Below are 20163 nucleotides of genomic sequence, written 5' to 3'. Positions count from 1 at the left end.
TGAGCCATCAGTATGCTCAGGGGGTCAAGAAAGCCAAAGGCCATGGCTTGTCTCAGAAATAGTGATGTCAGAAGGAGCAGGGAGGTGATTGCTGCCCTGTACTCAGCTCTGGTAAGGCTGCACCTCAAATAGCATGTTCAGCTTTGGGACCCTCACTAAAAGAAAGACATTGAGGACATGGAGTGTGTCCAGAGAAGGGCAACAAGACTGGTGAGGGGTCTGAAGCACAAGTCTTACAGGGAGTGACTGAGGGAGCTGGAATTATTTTATCTGGAGAAGAGGCTCAGAGGAGACCTTATAGCTTTCTACAGCTCCTGAAAGGAAGTTGTGATGAGGTTGGCCTCTTCTCCCACGTAACTAGCATCAGGTAAAGAGAGAATTGCTTCAAATTGCACCAGGAGAGGTTCAGGTTGGATATTAGGAGTAATTTCTTATCTGAAAGGGTGGTCTGTTACTGGGATGGGATACCCAGGGAGGTGGTGGAGCCATTGTCCCTGGAGATGTTCAGGAAACATTTAGATGATGTATTAAGGTTTAAGATGATGGTTTAGTGAGGAAATATTGGTAGTAGGTAAATGGTTGGACTAGATGATCATAGATGTCTTTCTAACCGTAGTGATTCTATGATTCTATGATTCTAAGACCCTTATCAGGCAGCAGATCCAAGAGAAGAGATGTTCATGCTCCTACGAGGTGTGTGGCTGTCTGTGGACCCAGCGCCCTCTGTGCACTTTTCCCTGGCTGGTGTCACCGTAGCAGGGAATTATTATACTGTAAAACTTAAACAGTGTCTCATAACCTTTGGATGTGCTAATAAATCTGTATTGCTTCTAAATGTACCCCACCGCAGAAGAACTTCAAGGCAATTCTGACATTAAGCTCCTAGTCTTGGTATCTCAAATATTCAAAATAATGGAGCTGTTAAGGAGTCAAAGAAAAATTTAACATTTCCAAAACAGAAATGTCTGTCCAAAAGGTCATTTCTCTGGAAATAGGGCCTTGGATATGTGTTGGTGTTTTAATAAAAGGTGGGGAAATTAAATTTCATGACATCAGGCTGAGTGGTGCGGTTGACACAATGGAAGAAAGGAATGCCATTCAGAGGGACTTGAAAGGTGGGGCTGGGTGAACCTAATCAGGTTCAACACAGCAAAGTGCAAGATTTTGCACTTGGGCTGGAGGAATCCCAGGCATCCATACAGACTGGAAGGAACAGTCCTTGAGAGCAGCCCTGTGGAGAAGGACCTGGGGGTCTTGATAGATGAAAAGCTTAACATGAGCCAGCAGTGTGCTCTTGCAGCTCAGAAAGCAAATGATATCCTGGGCTCCATCAGAAGAGGGGTGGCCAGCAGGGACAGAGAGGTGATTGTCCCTCTCTACTCTGCCCTTGTGAGGCCCAAACTGGAATACTGTGCGCAGGTCTGGAGCCCCCAGTACAAGAAAGGCAGAGAGTTTTTGGAGAGGGTCCATAGGAGAGACACAAAGATGATCAGGGGACTGGAGCACCTCCTCTATGAAGACAGGCTGAGGGAGCTGGGCTTGTTCAGCCTCGAGAAAAGAAGGCAGCGGGGTGACCTCATTGCAGCCTTTCAGTACCTAAAGGAAGCCTACAAACAGGAGGGGAATCAACTCTTTGAAAGGGTAGATAACAGCAGGATAAGGGGAAATGGTTTTAAGTTGAGGGAGGGAAGATTTAGGTTGGATGTCAGGGGGAAGTTCTTTACAGAGGGAGTGGTGAGGTGCTGGAACAGGCTGCCCAGAGAGGCTGTGGATGCCCCGTCCCTGGAGGTGTTCAAGGCCAGATTGGATGGGGCCCTCGGCAGCCTGGTCTAGTATTAAATGTGGAGGTTGGTGGCCCTGCATGTGGCAGGGGGTTGGAGATTCATGATCCTTGAGGTCCCTTCCAACCCTGGCCATTCTGTGATTCTGTGATTGTGTGAATTTCTTATGTTTTCCCTTTCATCAGCTGATTACTTTCATTCTGATGAATTATTAATGTGTTAGGTTTTTTATTAAAAACAGCAACAACAATAAGACAATTACCAAAACCCTTATAAAATATGAAAGTAAGTAGATATTAATTCCTATAATACTGATTTAATGTAGTTTGTTTTGTTCTTCCAATCTATCATTTTTTTTATGAGCCCTCTGCACAATGTCTTACTGGATTATTCAGTTGTGTGCTACTACCCTTACAAATGAAATACAGTTGCCATTTGTCTTCCATTTAATCTCTAAAATAATTATTTTGAGGTTTCACTTGTTTTTATTAGCCTAGTTTGTTCTTTCAAATAATCTCAGCTTTTCTGAGAAATTAAGAGCCTATTAGGCAAATTTACACCTATCTCAGGTCCATAAAGAAATAAAGTACTTTGGACCTGTGTGAAGAATGAAACTCATACCTCTTCCAATATTTTACTTGCTTTATTATTTAGAAATGAACATCCACTTACAACTGAGGGCTTAATGTGCAGCTTTAAATTGTAGTGGGGAAACATACCGGCAGTAACCATGGGCTAACTGGAAGAACATGGACCTACTCGAGATAAGGGCTGAAACCTCCTTTCCTCTGTCTCTACTAAAGGCATGGATGAATAAAGAGAAGTCAGTTCTTGGGTGCCTGCACAAAATCATTGCCTAAAACACTATGGGACCAATGTGAAATTCCATAAAGGATGCTCTGGTGCTGACCTTAACACTTGGTGATCAAGAACAAAGCCCTGTATCATCTCCCACTGCCACTGGGAAAATGCTGTTTTTAAAGACTACATCATCTTGCTACTCAGTGACCTATGCTTTCCAGCCTAAGTCACTCCCCAAAACAAATAAATTGAATTAAGCTAATTATTCTAATTATGAAAAATTAGCATTAGCCCCATATAATTCTAACCCTGGAATGAGACAGTAAAAGGAATTCAATTATGCTTACACATAATTGCATGGATTAAAATAAAAATTACACAGCAAAGTTGACAAATGATTTTCACTATTGTTCTCTGAAGTGATTGTTTTTCTCTAATTCTTTGAGGGCATGAAAGAGAGAAATACTTGGAAATGGAGACTACTTGGAAACATGCTTTTGGAAGAGCAGCACAAGCTGCTGCAAATTCAATAGATGTATTGTGTATGGGACCAAGGCATCAATAAGATGATAGAGGGAAGGAGTCCTTCACATCAGTTTTGCTAAACTTGGCTTCTCATTCTTTAAACCCTTTGATCTTATTCTTTACTTCTCTACTTTCTTCTTTGATCAGGAACCACAGACAGATATGCATAGATTCACCACAGAATCCCAGTGGCTGCCACCCAAGTCAAAAGTAAATTCACTCCTCACCCTTTCCCTAAGGATTTATTGAGTGGAGGGACACCAAATTGACAGCAGATCTGTTGACATCTTGGTGGTGAGAAAAGGGAGCAAGTGATGGGATGAATGAGTTAGTCTGAAACAAGTTTGTTTTTTTTAAAAAAACCTTTTCTTATGATGGAGAGAGATTTCTGGTCAGGAATGGAGCAGATAATGAAGCAGGTAGTTGTTTACAATTGTAGCCATATGTGGCAGTCCACAGTAGCTCACTGATGAGTTCCTGGAGAAAGGGTAACATTTGGCACTGAGTCTTTGGTCTTCATTCTCATACCTGCTAGGGGATGGCATCTAAAGAAATAGATGTTAGTCCTGAAAATAGCTTATTTTAATTACTTCTTGCCTAACCGTTTAGCTCTGTTCAAGCTGCAGTTTTGCTTTATTGGCTTATTTGCCAATAAAAAGGTTTGCAAAGCTCTGATGCAATCCACACTGCTGAGGCGACAGTAAGAATTTGGTGGAGACTTAACCCTGCAAATAGCTGCGCAAGAAGAACCTGGGGATTTAGCTTACAATTCTTGTGCAATATATTCCTCAGTGGCTTCTAGACATTAAAAAGAAAAGCCTCCAAACCTTAGAGAAATGCTTTGAAAATTGCCATGGCAAAACCAGTGCAGTTATCTTTCAAAATATTTCTTGCTATTTGCATGAAATAAAAGTACAAAATGAAATAGTGAAACCTGGAAACGAATTCTACATCTCCAAAATTAATGAAATTAAACATATAATGTCAGGGCCATGCTGCAAAAATCTGCAGCTGTATTGAATTAAGTGGTCTAAATGTTGTTTCCTGTTCTGTTTAAATGCCAGTGCCAAACTTTCATTGATCTCATTGACATCAAAGCAAGCAGGCTTAGGTCCCCAGGAAGCAGCTAAGGATAAGCTCACCTTTGAGAAAAAGGCTAAAAAGCCAGTGATCTAATTTGGAGATAAGTGAGTGCTGCTCTCTCTTTAATGCAAGGACACACTGTAAAGCCTGTAAAGGGTTTATGATTCTGATATTAGGCTTAGAATTTAGAGATGTCTGCCAAAGCTTCTTGTTCTGTCTCTTAATTATTTTAAAGTGTTTTCTTTTATTATGTATTTTGCCCTTTGTGATCTACTGAGAATAGCTAGGAACTGTAAGGTAGGAACTGTAAGGAAGGCAGGCAAGGACAGTGTTCTGTGCAACATAATGGTACAAAGAAGATTCTAGTTCCTTTGCTGTTAATACACATAAAAAGTTGAAATATTTTAGTTGATTGCATGATTGGGAAGATCTCTCCCAGTGAAATAAATGTTTTACATATCTTGACATTCTTTGGCTGGAAATCAAGATTTAGGCATTGACGAAGAGATTAAAAAGATTATTCCTAGTGATATTTTTCATCTTCTAATTCAGTTTAATTTTCTATTAACTTCTATGCATGGTGGTTTTCTCACGAAATACCTGATTTTAATGCAGGAAAAGGAGAGTCTGAATGTTTACTCAACTTCAGAGAATTAATCACTGTATTTCTATAGCAATTTGGCTTGCAGTTTGCTTGGGCAGTCTTGCTTGCAAACTTTCTGTTTTATGGGCAATGGGGAAAGACAAGAAATATTGTAAGTCCATAGGAAACATTGTCTTGTAGCCTAAAAATTTGAGAAAAATCTTTGAAAAAGTTATCTTGCGAGTTGTACAAAGTACCTTGCTAAGTACATGATTTATTAAATTGCTAATGTATTTTAGCAGAATGGAAAGAAAGATGTTTTTTAAACATACCTGTGTACTGGGAACAGTAATCTAAAGCCATGTGCATTAGTGTTAATATGTTTTTTTTTTTTTGGTACTCTGTTCATAGAATCACTTCAACATCTATTCCATCCAAAGTGAAAATAAGTTCATGCTAGTTTGGCCAGAGGATGGAATGAATTTTAATTAATTGGTCATAGGTAGCCATTTATTCATTTCCTGTACAAAATCAAAATTACCCTTTTTTCCCTTTAATGTAAAGGATTTTACTTTTAACATTATCCAAACTCAAGGTTTATTGATAATCATCAGTCATTCCGCAGGAAAAGGCATAATGGTCTGTATGCTTATGCAGTCAAAATAGTAGAGAGGTGTGAGGATGCCCTTTCACGTGATTTCAGCTTCTGCCTGCCCTCTAGAAGATGCAATTAAGCAAAATATTTCAAATGTGTAAAGAACACATTTTTCAACTTTTTTTTCTGTATGGGAATAAAATTATAGCAAAATTATGAAAAATTATAGTAGCACAACACATTTTATGCATGTAGCTCTAATAAGTACTGCCAATGCAAAGAGAGTGTCCTGGTTTCACAGTACAGTGTACTTCTCCCACCTGAAATGGTTAAGAAAATAAAAAATAAATCTCAACACCTTTGTTTGGCACTGAAAGGGAACTGAAGAGGTGACAAAAACTTAGCAAGTGTCCAAGGATGAGGTAAGAAAGTTCTGGCTATCCTGACCCAGATTCCACAGTATTTACTCTTGTACAGCACCTGGTTTGAGAGACTGAGGAAAAAGCAGATTTTGGTAGGTCTTTGTATTTCCAAGGACTTAGGATATTGACTTGATATTGAATTCACAGTCAGTGCCTTGAATTCTGTTTTGTTCTGGTAAAGATGTAGACAGGCAGCTGGGTCCTTTTCAGAGGACTTCCCAATGATGTTACTGGATGCTCACTTCCTATATACTTCTAAAAATCTTCTGGCTATTTCTCAGTCTTGTTAAGCGTTGCATTCTTAAGAAAATACATGTGCTTAAAAGTGACGTATCCAAAAGTCATTGTTTACTAACTTTCACTGTAGTATGCTAGGTCCACATTAGTGTCAAAATGACAATGTAATTAATTAGTGTAATTAGTTTGCAAATGTTCCTTTCTGTTTCATTAAAAATGCCCTTTTGTCTTCGAGTAGACTACTGAATGACAAGTCAGATTCAACTCTCATCGGCAAAGCTCAGTTACCATGAGAGCACCTGCTTCCTTCAGGTTCTGATTGCTTATCTCTGCCCCACACAGTGCCCCATGTAGAGACCTTACAGCTTTCCTTTGCTTGCACCTTGCTCTGCTCCGCTGGGATAACTGCTCTTTTCCTCTCACAGTTGCATGGATACATATAATCATATGAAACGCCAGCAATTGCTCCTGATCTGGTCTGAACTACAAATTTGTTGTACTGAAAAAGAGAAAACAAAATTTCTGGGCACATCAGCTGCTCAGTAGTACAACAGTTAAATGGCTTCTATGACACTTGTCTTTCTTTTCACCGCTACGAAAGAAATAACTGCCAGTTCTTTAATTACAGGCTATGTACCTCTTCACCCATATGGCCTTTTCTGAGCTCAGTTCCATTTAGACATTTGCTTGGTTATAAATATTGAGATCTTGTTACTATTGGTCAGAACTTGTCAAGAATAAGTTTTTCCTTTGTTCACATGCACACTTTCCAGTTTCTGCGATAAACTTTCACTCTTCTTCACACCACTACACTCCTTGGGCAAGGATGTCTTGTCCTTCTTTCTTAGTTACTACTAATTACCCATGGACATCTGGATTTTTTTTTTTTTCTGAGCTCTATGTATGTATGTACACTTTTCAACTGTACATATATACATAAGCATTTCCTCTTCTTATACCATTTGCACACACTTTACTTTGTTCTTCATTCGCCCTTCTGGTTTGGTTTGTTTGTTTTGATATTTGTAATGCTTCAATCATATTACAATGAAGTTCAGAGTGAGCATTTTGTTCACTGTTTCCTACCCACTGTCTTGATCTGATGTGAGTTGTGGTGTCACCTCAGCATACATTCATTCTTGCCAGAAATTTGAGCTTTGAGGGTCATGTACAAATAAAACAATTAGATGAGACAGTTTAAAACAAAGAGTACAAAAGGAACGCATGCACAATAATTTTGCTCAACCTTTTCAGAGTACTGCATATGGATGTATCTCAACTGTTCTACTACTTATACCTGTCATTTCCTAAGGTTGAAGCCTGAGGTTTAAAAGGTGAAAACTATGTAAAATATCATCAGCAGATCAAGACAAAGAGCTGACCACTCAAAGAGTAGACTTCTTTCTGCTTCTGCTACAATGGAATTTTTTTAAAAGGTGGCTTTTGTTACATATTTTTCTATATTTTATTGTGCATGCTGACACATGCTTTGAAAAAAATAAGTCTTTCAACACTTCCTTGGCAGATAGTGCTTCCTCAAGCTGCCTTGATACAATATGAAATTCCGAGATAGGTTCTGTGTGCCACACACACTCCTCCTACATGCAGATGAGCTGAAGCCATTGCTCTCCAGAAGGATGGAAATCTTCCAGATGCCTTGGCACTGTCACTGCAGCTCCTGGGCTGAGCTGTAAGGACTCAGAGGGGAGCTTCAAGACCCTGGGTGACCACTAAGTCCCAGGTTCAAATCAGTAGGAGACAATCCCATGGGCATGTGTACCCAATCAAGGGTATCTAGTCCTCAGAGAAAGAGTAAACAGCTGGTGCATGTGGGATACTCATTTGCTCACACTGCCTGATCCTGTTTATGGGAGAAAAAGAGAAGCTGTAGTTATGGTGGTTGCTGTACCCCTCCCTGGGCCTGTGCAGCCCTGCTGGGAGCTGAGCAGCTAAAAAGGCTGCTCCCAGGTGTGGGGCAGCTAAAGAATGAGATCAGGACAGAGCCATCCATGCTTTTCTTTTCCACTCTGTTCAAAAGGGAGAACAGTAGCCAAGATGATGTTGGTCTGCAAACCTTTTTGTGCTGGCTCGCTTACTGATGTGCCTACTGATCTGGGAAAAACTGCAATTTTCTTCCAGGTCTGGGTTGTTCTTCCTTCCATCAGGAGCAGTGCACCAGAATAGAATAAAATAAATTTTAGGCAATCAATATTTTTGTGAGTGTTTGAAATATAAGAATATAATCTCCACGAGATAATAGCAACCGCTGCTGACACTGTGATAGAAGGGGAGAAAGGGGCTTTCTACTTTGGCCCTGGCCCCTAAAACCAGGAAAGAATGAAATGGGCTTGCATGTTCTTGTTAGAAATTGGATTTTTCTTCAACTTTGTGACTACAACATCATAGTCTTTATAGAAAAGTATGAGAAGAAGCTTTTGGGTTGGGAAATCAGCAAGGATTTATGTACTGATTCCTGCAAAGTGGGCACCAGAATCTTTGTTTCTATCTGCACCATGCAGCCGTGGTAAGCTGAGATGCAGTAAGCTACACTTAAAGCATGTGATATCTCAGCTGGTCTGCCTGGTTTGGCTGCGGGAGTATTAAAGTATGGTCTTCTGGAGAAGCAGGCAGTGTGCAACTTAGACAGGAACACTCTTTTGCAGGTAAAGAAATGGCTGGATGGCTGGGCCCAGAGTGGTGGTGAATAGAGTTAAATCCAGCTGATCAGTATTAGGGTCTGTCCTTTTCAATATCTTTACTGATGACCTGGATGAGGGAATTGAGTACACACTCACTATGTTTGCAGACAACACCAACGTGAGAGGAAGTGTCGATCTGCCTGGGGGTAGAGAGGACCTTCAAGGGGATCTGGACAGGCTGGATCACTGGGCTGAGGTCAGTGGGATGAAGTTCAACAAGAGTAGTTACAGCTCCTGCACTTAGCAACCCTAGACAATGTTTCAGGCGTGGGGCAGAGGGGCTGGAAGACTATGTAGGGGAAACTGACCTGGGGGTATTGGTTGACACTTGGCTGAATATGAACCAATAGTGTGCACAGGTGGCCAAGAAGGCCAATGGCATCCTGGTACTACAAGAAAGACACTGAGGTCTTGGAGTGTGTGAGAATTGGGATTATATATTCTGGAGGAGGCTCAGGGTAGACATAATGGCTTTCTACAACCACCATGAAAGGAGGTAGTGGCGAGACAGGGATCAGCCTCTTCTCGTGTAAGTAGTGATAGTACTAGGGGAAATGGTCTCAAGTAGAGTCTTGGAGATTCAGGTTGCATATTAGGAAAAAAATATTCTCCAAAAGATTGGTGAAGTGCTGGAATAGGCTGCCTAGGGAGGTGGTGGAATCACCATCCCTTGAGATGAAATATTTAAATGTTGTACTAAGGGATATGGTTTAGTGGAAAATATTGGTGATATGTAGACAGTTGCAATGGATGATCTTGGAGATCTTTGGTTCTATGAAGATATTACTGCCTGTGGCTCCAGTTCTGTTCTTCACCCACATGGCCTCCTTGCCTGTGCACAGCCAGTCCCAAAATGGAATTCATCACAATAACTACTCCTAATGCTCTCAGCAGCCCCATCTTTCTAATATGAAAATGTTCATAATTTAGATGAATAATAAATTCTCTAGCAATAGACTCTGCTTGCCTAATCTGTAGTCTTTCATATTTATATTGTGGGGACAAGTGCTTGCCAAGGAAAATTAGGAATGCTCTGTTACTTTTATTGGCAGGAAAAGGGAGAGGATATAAAGCACCTGGATTATCTTTAAAGCCCAAGAAAGAAAATCTCTGCATAATGATATTTAAGCTGCATTTCTGCAGACATGTAGAGAAGGTGTTCACAAAATATTATTTCAACAAGTAGGGACACAGCACCTTAGCAATATTAAAAGGTATTTTCCTTACTGATCACTTTATTAAAAGGTGCAGGTGTTTAAAGAGTGATTGCTGTGTGCTCTGAAAGAAATAAACCTGGGTCTCACCATGCTCCTTGCCAATGGAATAAATTATGTAGCAGTAGTTATATCAAAGGTGTGAAGCTCATAAGCTTTAATGAATGCATGGTGGAGTTTTACACTAATTAATTTGTCTTGTCAGATTATGACAAAGTACTTTCCAATAAATGTTGCCAAGTTGTAACCCCTGATAGGCAACCAGATAGCGATTAACAATACACTTCAATGATTTTACTGTAATTCCTCATTGCAACTTCAGTGTAAAAGCCTGGAGTGTCAGAATACACAAGCCAAGGAAGAAGAAAAATGGACTTTGAAACCAGTTAGCAAAACCAAATGACTCTTGTATATATTATATATGCATATATAAAATAAAATGGTAATAAATTTTACTTCTCAAGCAGTAGACTATCCTGGTGCAATGAAGAAATAAAACAATAAACTTGGTAAATGGTTTCAGAACTCCAAATATTGAAGATAGATAAAAGAAATATATATTTCTTTAGTGTGTACTTCATCACCAGTCTCTTTTACTCTATGATAGTAAGAAATCACAACCATTATTTGCTGGAGCTCTTTCATATACATGTCATATTTTCTGTCTCATTATTTTCCTTCCAAAACTTCTGGTGTGGTAAGTCAATGGCATTCATCTCATGTTTTATTTGGAAGGATATTCTTGGAGGATGAAATGTGATTATTCTGAAGCTCAGCTTCAGAACTATGCGGCAGTGCCTTCATTTTAATTCCTTGTCCCATTCCCCACTCCTTGTGCCATTTTCCTACAGATACACATAGTGTACTATGACTTTTTAGTTTTTAAAGGAATTTTGCAGCTTATTTTCAAGGGAAGCACAGAATATTTTATTCCCTATTACTTTCTGGCACAGACCACAAAGAATTGATCTGCATGAGCTGCAGCTGACCTTGCATATGCAAACAACAGACAGCTCAGTCGCTATAGGGAGCTCTTTGTGGTGCTAGCACATAAATCAATATGTTAAGTTTAAAGATTGAACAGATGTCAAAACATACATTAAGATACAAGACCCTAAGGCTGCCTGCACTGATGCATTTTGGCATTGGACTGATATTTCACAGTATCCTATGGGTAATAAGGAGACCAAGAGTAAAGAACAACCACTCGGGTCAATGAGACTAATTATCCTGCGCCATCTCTATTTCATGTGATGAGAAGTGAACAGAGGATTAAATTGTAAATTAACTTATTTTTTTCCCTTTTAATTAAAACACCCCCCCCAGAGACAATTACATGTACTGTGTCAGAGTAATGTTATTATCTAAATCCAGAGCAACCTCAGTCTCTACAGTCCTCTCACTGCACCATTGCTGATGTGATCACAGCCATTTTCAGTTCATTTTCTTGCCCTCCTCAGGATGAGCAATGACTGCCCAAGTCCATTGTTGCTCAAGGAAGGCTTTGTAAATGACTTTCATTCAACTCTGAGACTGAAACACAGAAAATGCTGGAGGTAGGGAAAGGGGGAATGTATGCTTTCCCTAAATGGGACCTGAATAAGTGGAGGTGGGTAGCCAGAGGCTACTGCTATATCAGTTGCTTAGTAAAGTGCCCAGATGTGGATGTACTAATGGTGAATAGGATCAGAAGGCAATATGGGTAGATGCAGATGCCTATTTCTATTTCCTGCTGCGTTAAGATACCTTGTCTGATGTGTCATTATTATCAAAAGCACTGTGGATGTAATCTGCTCTGGAAAGTGTTCTGGCTTTTCTTCCAGTCAGCCTGGCACCTTTATCCACTCTGTTAGCAAGAAGAACACTCAGTAAATATCTCTGAGCATCGAAAGCAGCTCAAGGCATGGGGCAACCATCAGGAAGTTTTCTCTGTTGCACATTCTGGCTGGTGACTCAGGTGATAGAGAGAGGGGAAAACCACAAGACTTGAGAAATTACTTCATGTATTTGAACTTGCTTTTGTTTGTAGTCACCTCAGTTTTCATTCACATATTCAAGTAGTAGGGTGATGATTTTTGAGGGAAAAGACCAGTAGCAAAGGGAAGAAAATGGTTATTATTGAAAGACTGTAAATGCGTCAATATAAAAACCACACTAACAACTATTAGAAAAAAAGGAGGTTTACTCTCCCAAAGCTACTGCCAGCATCTGTTTTCCTCATGAGACACATTCCACTACTCAGAGGTGGCTGAAACTGCTTATCTCCGAGATGCTAGAGGCTGACCGATATTGTACAAGCTGGGTTAGCAGTATATTATAGCACAAAAAATAATCTGAAAAATTCAATTCATTGGCAGCTTTTCAAACACTGCTTACGTTAGCAGAGCACTGCAAATGTTTTATGAAGTTATTTCTTTCTCAGGCATGAACAAACCTATGAAATGAAAGGTAAATTGAGTTTGTCTGAACCATTTGTTCAAACCAAGGCATTTAGCATGCACAGGCATTCTACATAACGATCTTAGGTCTGTGCTGTTTTGATAAAGAGCTGTATGTTAATCACAGACATGTTTCAAATTTGTTTTGTTAAACAAAATTTAGAAGCTTACATTAGCAGACAGAACCAAGTAACAACTTGATAAATAGATAGTTGTTTACAAATTAGTTGCATGTAAATTCACATAAAAGTATGAAAAGACATAACAACAGCTAATGATCATGTATCACAGTAAATGGGCTTTGTATGCTGAAAGAAACTCCCAAGTATAACACATCAGTTGAGTTGGTGGGAGTGCAAACTTTGCACTTCCCTGCCAGAATTTCATGGTAATGAGATCATAAACTTTAAGATGCAATGCTTTTTTTTTTTTTTTTTTTTTTTTTTTCTTTGTCACAGACTTCAAAATGATTGGAGGCTCAGGTTTAAATCAAAATATTCCAGATTTGCCAAAGCAAAACTACACACTGGAGAGCAGGTCTTGCACTTTCCACCAAGATCTCGGCTTTGATCATAACCAAGCCCGAACACCTTTTACTTCTTTTTACTCATCTCCTCTTTTTTTCTAAATCTCTTCTTGCCAACAATTCATGTTGGTCTCTTAAGAAGAGTTCCATGTCTATCTGGTGTAACGTACGAAGAACTTGCTTACTGTAAGTGTGACAGAGCCCTGGAATAGACTGCCCAGAGAGGCTGTGGAGTCTCCTTCTTTATTCAAGGTCAGCCTGGGTGCTTTCCTGTGTAACCTACTGTAGAGAACCTGCTTTAGCAGGGGGTTGAACTCCAGAGGTCTGTACCAGCCCCCTATGGTCCAGTGATTCTGCACGTTTATGTAGGTATCAGCTTAGATTGCTGTGCTAGCTGTAAGCTTCTGCTCAAGCACCTCTTAACTATAGCCTGCAGTATATTTTTGGAATATATTTTTTAAACTCCATTTTCAGTTAACATAAATATATGGTCTGCATATTTTCAGATGGAGTGTATAGAGTTGCAGTCAGACATTCAACTCAAAAATCTGACTGTGTCTCTTTACTTTTATGAGACCTCTCTTACTAGAGAAAAACATTCCTTGCTTCACATTCATGCCTTATTCATGTCATCGCTTTTTGGCACTGCCTATATTTATGAACAACTTTTTTCAAGGATGAAGCACGGGAGAAATAACATTTCATCAAAAGCCTCTGAGGAACCCCTTGAGAGCTCACTGAGAATGGCAGCCACTGCCATTGAACTAGATTGATGTGTTAGTTTCACAGAAACAGGGTCACATATCCTACTAGTTTTGTTGTTTTGTTGCTCTTTTTTTGTTTTAATAAAAAATATTATGGATTGAAAGAATTTTTTTTACTTGTATACATTAACTATATTATTCATTTTATGAGGGCTGCTTTGAAATTAATGTCTCCTGTGTGATTATGTGGACCCACAATGTCAGAGGCAGATGTTGGTGACCAGTATCCCATTACATTTTGTTTTAGTGTGACAGGTGGCAGCAGAAGGGCACTCTGACACACTGGCATCTGACATGGAAGAGTGGATGAAGCGAAGATATGTCACTGAATGCCTCTGTGCAGAAAAAATTGTACACACTGACATTCCTCAATGATTGCTGAACATTTGTGGAGTCCAAACAGTGGCTGTGAATAAAAGGGGGGTGGTGGTGGTGCATTTTAGCAGTAGTGGTAGTGACAGCAGGTCAACTCCACTGGTGCAGATTTTCACACAAGCAGCACACTGGCTCTTGTCCATCAGTGGTGAGATCACATAGCTGATGGTGATGGAGGCTATGCTGTAAAATAGTATTTTGTAGCTGAGAATTTGCTCTATCAAACAGTGTTATTGTGCTCTTTGCATCTGTTTTAATTTCCATGGAAATACGAGGCATTACTGGAGATACCTTCATGTATACAGCCCAAGACAATTCCCATTTGCTAACTGTGACCTAGGCAAACAAAAAGGTTGGATATCTATATGTTTGCTGCTGTTAAACTTTCTAATTTGACCCAACTTCTTCAAGGTAATTGTGTGACTCCTGCTTGGAAGCTCATCACAGGGGAACAAGTAGTGCGATAAGGTTTTACAAATTAATGCTTCAATGGAGAGCACAAATGTGTTTGAGGAATTTCCAGTGCCACTCTCAATCCATTTACCAAAGCAACAGTGTTTTCTATCATGTACTTGGGAAAGAATTGCAAGTAATTTATCTTCTGTTGTTTGTCTGTTTTCAGGGCATTTTGGGGGCATTAGTATTCAATTCAGCAAGTGCTCTGTGGACCTTAGATTCTCATTTTACCAGGTATTTCATCAGAAAACCTGCATGAGATATTTCTCATTGCTTATTTATACAATATATCACTTAAGCATATTTTTATATGTATTCTCTTTTTCTGAGATGACAATAGAAAGACTTTCTCTGTTTGCTCCTGGTATGCTGATAGAACTTACACTGATACCCTAGATAGCAATTTTTTACAAGTACATTAAGTTTAGATCAATGTGAGTTTATGGGCATATTTTCCCTGTAGCAGATCTTTCATTATGCTCAGAAAGAAGAGTGCCCTTGTGGGTAGGTTGAGAGATTGGATGTCAGTAGATTTGGTAAGTCCATCCTTCTTGTCTAGTGTCTGAGTGAGTGTTATTTCCAAGCGACCTACCCTACAGACATCTAACCAGTTGGTTTATTCCCAGCATAGCTCATTATGTCATACTGTGACAAAATTCTTGATTTCTCCAAGGTACACATTCCTTCTGAAGCCTCACATCTTAAAAAAAACAACAACAACAACAAAAAAAAACCCACAACTATCTGAATGCTGTTTCTAAAGTGCTTGTTTTCTTACAAACAAGCTTTTAAGCTTTTTCTTGTTTCTTTTCCAGGCTTATTGAACCTCTACAGGTTAGTGGTACTAGTGAGCAAGTCTTGATCTTTGCAGGCTCTTACATCTTCTCTCTGTATCTCCCAATATTTGTATAGAATAATCAAAGACCAGTGGTGAATGACTGGAATTGTTCAGTCTGGAAAGAGGATGCTCAGGGAGACCTTATCACTCTCTACATCTGCCTGTAAGGACGTTGTGATGAGGTGGCGGTCAGCCTCTTCTCCCAGGTAACAGTGATAGGATGAGAGAGAATGGCCTCAAACTATGCCAGCGGAGGTTCAGGTTGAATGTTAGGAAAAAATTCTTCTCCAAATGAATGGTGAGGCAGCAGAACAGGCTGCCCAGGGAAGTGGTGGATTCACTGTCCCTGGATCTGTTCAAGCAACACGGAGTTGTGGCACTGAGGGGTATTGTTAGTGGACATGGTGTGATGGGTTGATGGTGGAACTAGATGATCGCAGGGATCTTTTCCAATCTTAATGATTGTATGAAGATTTCTCTACAGGTCCAGATTACATAAATGTGAGGAGATGGAAAGAGTTATTCAGGAAACTTCTGACATGGCTAAAATACATGGCATCTAATGTATATTTGTACCCTATAACTTAAGACCCTTGTTCAGTCTATGACTTCATCTTTCCCCATAACATGCCCTGCTACACCCAGATAGGGATATGCTGGAGTACTACACAGGGTGTTCTTTAATGAAAAAATAATCTACTGCTTATTTCTTGCTTTTTTTTTTTTTTTTTTTTTAAATTTAAGATTTCAGTAGATGGTGATTAATTCTACCAAATTCTTGTGTGATGTGTAGTATAAGCTACTCCAGATCTGTATTAGATCTCTAATAGAACTAGAAAGCGAAATGAGCCATATCATAGAGCCTTAAAGTCTGTTGCTGCTTATTGATGCAGTTCAGTTCCAGTGAACTCAAATCTATTCCTATAGTGTAAGTAACTGTTTCAAGTCCACTTTCATCAAAATCATGTTCATATGTGCTAGCATAACCTATGTCAACACACTGCAGTGAATCCATATATTTAAATCCAGAGCTCATTGAGGGTGTGATGTGAAATACCACAGAATCAGTATGTATTGCAACAAGGAGAGCTGCACTTGGAAGTATGATCTGTGCTGAATTTTCCCTTCAGGCTGTGCAAAACTCAGTTGCTTTGGTTCTGTAGGTGGTCATTGCCATGTGCCCAAGTGCCCCATGATTAAAGCAAATTACTGATATGATATTCAAACATCTTGTATTGATTCACTCTCTAGAGTTTGATCTTCCACTAGAAGCTGTCCTGTCTAGCTGCTGAAGCACACTCAGCCTCATTCTTTACCCTTTTCAGTTTGTATAGGCAAGCAAAATCTTCCTCATTAGCTGCTAATGGGTAACTGCATTTTCAAGCCTTTTCTCTTTCTGCTAAATCACTGTGGTAATGTTCCAAAGACATAAAAGGCATTTTTATTTCTAGAAGCATGATGCATTTTTAACAGTCTAGAAGGACTTAGTATGCTTTACTCTTCTCTTTGCTTTGCTGAAACACAACAGCAGTCAGTGATTTCTTCTGCACAAATAGCAGCCTCAGGGAGAAATATTTCAGGTGTTGGAAGGTGCAAGTTTTGGGAGTATTTGGTGCTATGATGGCAATTTTCTTCCTGTTGATTTAAGCCTGTACTTTGCATCCTGTGAACGTCAAGTGTTATATTTGAAGGTAGAATATAGATCAAATGAGGTAGTTTTGAGGGTCCACATATTGCTAAGAATCTTGCATTCAACTGAGTGGTGGGTAATCCCAATTGAAAACCCAAGTCTTCTGGACATATGAGTCCTTTGATGGACTATACATGCAGGATCAGGTTTTCTCTCCATTTTGACAATCCAGTTGCTGACTTGTCTCTCCTCACAGGAGAAGAAAAATCCATTCTGAACACATCTTTAATTCCCTTTTTTTCTTTTTTTTTTTTCTTTTTTTTGGGGGGTCGGAGGGAGGGAGGATCCCATGGGGCTTCTATGATCTAGATCTCTGGTATCTCTGCTCTGGTGCTTTGCTTGGAAGAGGGGGGTGTACCATTGGGAAGAGGACAGTGCATCTTGTATGAATACTGATATTATTCAGATGAGGCTGACTCATACTTCAGTTCATGTTTGCACTACAAACTGTGTGGGATAATATTGGGTCTCAAAGGAAGCAGCTGGGTATGGGCAAAGCACACTTACAAAATTCTTCTGAATTTGCTTTTCTCCTCTCTGGATTATGCATAGACACAGTTGCTGCAGATGGCAATGATTTGCTCACAGCTGTGTAAATCAGGCTAAGAGGTTTGGAACTGTGCTCGATGTAAATGAAAGTAGAGATGAGGAAACATTGCAGTTGTGCTCCTTAGGATCTACTTTACTGTAGAGCATTACTGAAGGTTTTGGTCACTTTTAAATGAGGTAAACTTAGTACTATAGGCACTTAGTACCTAGTACTATCAGGCACTATAGAAAGTATCATTATTACAGAGAGAACAACAGGAAACAAAGCACAGGATGACCTCTCCGCCATAAGAATGTCTTACCAGAAGTATATTGGTAGACAGCACTGTGCATGCATGCAGGAGTAGAAAAATCAAAGATCACAAGACCTGCAACCAAACAATAGCACATGGGCACCTTGTTTATCTTCTTCCGGGTCCTGCAGCATTTTGGCCTTATGAGAGAGGAACCCTTGAGTTATGCAATTTATTTAAACAGTTACTATTTAATGACTCTCCACTCTATTACTAAAGAACAAACTAGAATAGTGAATAAAAACTAGAAAAGAGAATAAAGAGGCACAATATTTTTGAAGACATCTAAAAATGTTCCTGAAGGTAAAATAGAGATAACTTTGCCATAGAATTTGTAGTCATCAGTTGGTCTTCTTACTGAGTAAGAAGTGCTTGAAGACATACACCTCAGTTTGAATAATTCCAAGGCTTACTGTGGTCTTGTTCAAATGTAAATGGTACAGTGAGCCCATTCTGCGCAGGTGATGCTGATCCTGATAGATCCTGATGCAGCTGTAAGTGACAATCCATGCTTACTTCCAAACAAGTATGTATGCCCTGTGGAACAACTGGTTTCCATTCAGGAAAAGTTCAAGCTGCTACTTGATCAGCAGAAAACATCAGCTTGATGTTTTCAGAGTCACTGCATCCAGGATTAAGCACCATATTAAACTCGAAGGTTAATTTACAAGCCACATTTTTTGAAAACAGTTTGTGTTCTGATGCTGTAAGCTCAGTGTCACTTTAACTAGAGATTCATGTAGGAGAAAGAATCACATAGTCCTACATTAAAATGCTTTTACTTCTCTGCTTTCTAAGAAGTTGTCAAGGCTGTTGGACTCTTGGACTAAACTTTCCAAAGTACTTTGGCTCTCTTGCAGCTGGCTTCTGATAAATGGAAGCCTTGTTCCTGGTTACAAAGAAAACCAATTTGAGAGTTTTCCACTCTCAAATTACTTATTGATTCTCCTAGACAGCAGACTAGGTTGTTAGTGAACCATAAATATACCTTAAACATTTGGCTGGATTTTAACTCTTACATAAACAATACGATGTGTCTTTATATAATTATAATTTGGACTTGGTATCCAGTTGGCCTTGCAGGATGGTTTTCTCAGCAGGACTGCTGTTTTCTTAGGAAACAGGAGCGAGTCTTTGGATATTTGAAAGGTTTACTCAGGATATTATGGTAATGGAGTTTTTTTCATTCTCTTTCTAAAGAAGTTGGGACTAATATGCTAAGAGGTGAGTAGTGTTTTTTTTCTTTTTTCTTTTTTTTTTTTTTCCTGCATCACAGTTTCAGAAAATCAATAAATAAGTAGCTTGCTTATTAGCCACCCACTTGCTATTTCCTCTCATTTAAGTTAAGTGCTGCTGCAGGGAGCACCCCATGCTTTCTTTTGCTCCCTCCCATTCAAGGGCACTGGAGTCTTCTAATCTGGTCCCCCGACTTGCTGCTACTTGCTCTGCATTTACCCAGAGGAGCTGTTGCTTTTTCTACTGATGTAGCTAAGCAAGCAGGAATGCTGACCACTCCTTACTTTCTCACTCCAAGCACTGCAGCCAGTTATTCAGGGATTGGGACTGGGTCTATTTAGTAGATTGTGTAGTAACAGCCCATGAAGAGGAGGTTCCTGAAGTGAATATCTTGGGATTGGGCCATTAATGAAAACTGTTCAAAACTTTTGGTTTACTCTTTAGGATTACATGTTACTATGCTGAATGTGAATGATTCACAAAAGGAAGCTTAAATTCATTAGATTGTGTATAAGAAAAGAATAGTTCAACAGTAAATATATCGCTCTGCTAAATACATTTTATTCACAAAAAAAAGCTTAAATTAATTAGGTCGTGTATAAGAAAAGAATAGTTCAACAATAAATATATCACTCTGCTAAATACGTTTGTACAAACAATACGGGATGACTCTCATGTGTAAAGTTCAGCTGCTTTATGAATATTTTCAGGATAATAGCATTCATTTCCATGTGAAAATTTTTATGAATTTGCACACTGCAAATTCATAAATTTCTTCTATCTCCTGATTTCTCTTAATGCTTCAAACAAGAGGCAACACGAGGACTGTAGTACCATTTGTCAGATTGAATATGCCTCTCATGAGCTGCTGTATTTTAGTTGCATGAATGCTCTTACTATTTTCATAGCTAATGACAACAGCTAAAGCAATATAATTCCACAATTTTGTATTTTTACATAATTCCTACTTTCATTTTTTTATGGTAGCAGTTGGTCTGTTGTTAAGTGTATTTTCTCCTTTCTACATGAAAGGAGGTTGTAGTGAGGTGGGTGTCAGC

This window comes from Lagopus leucura, unplaced genomic scaffold (genome assembly GCF_019238085.1).
Source record: "Lagopus leucura isolate 7727_CA_CO unplaced genomic scaffold, USGS_WTPT01 Super-Scaffold_100001, whole genome shotgun sequence".
In the NCBI taxonomy this organism is placed as follows: Eukaryota; Metazoa; Chordata; class Aves; order Galliformes; family Phasianidae; genus Lagopus; species Lagopus leucura.
Note: the sequence above shows the minus strand (reverse complement) of the source record.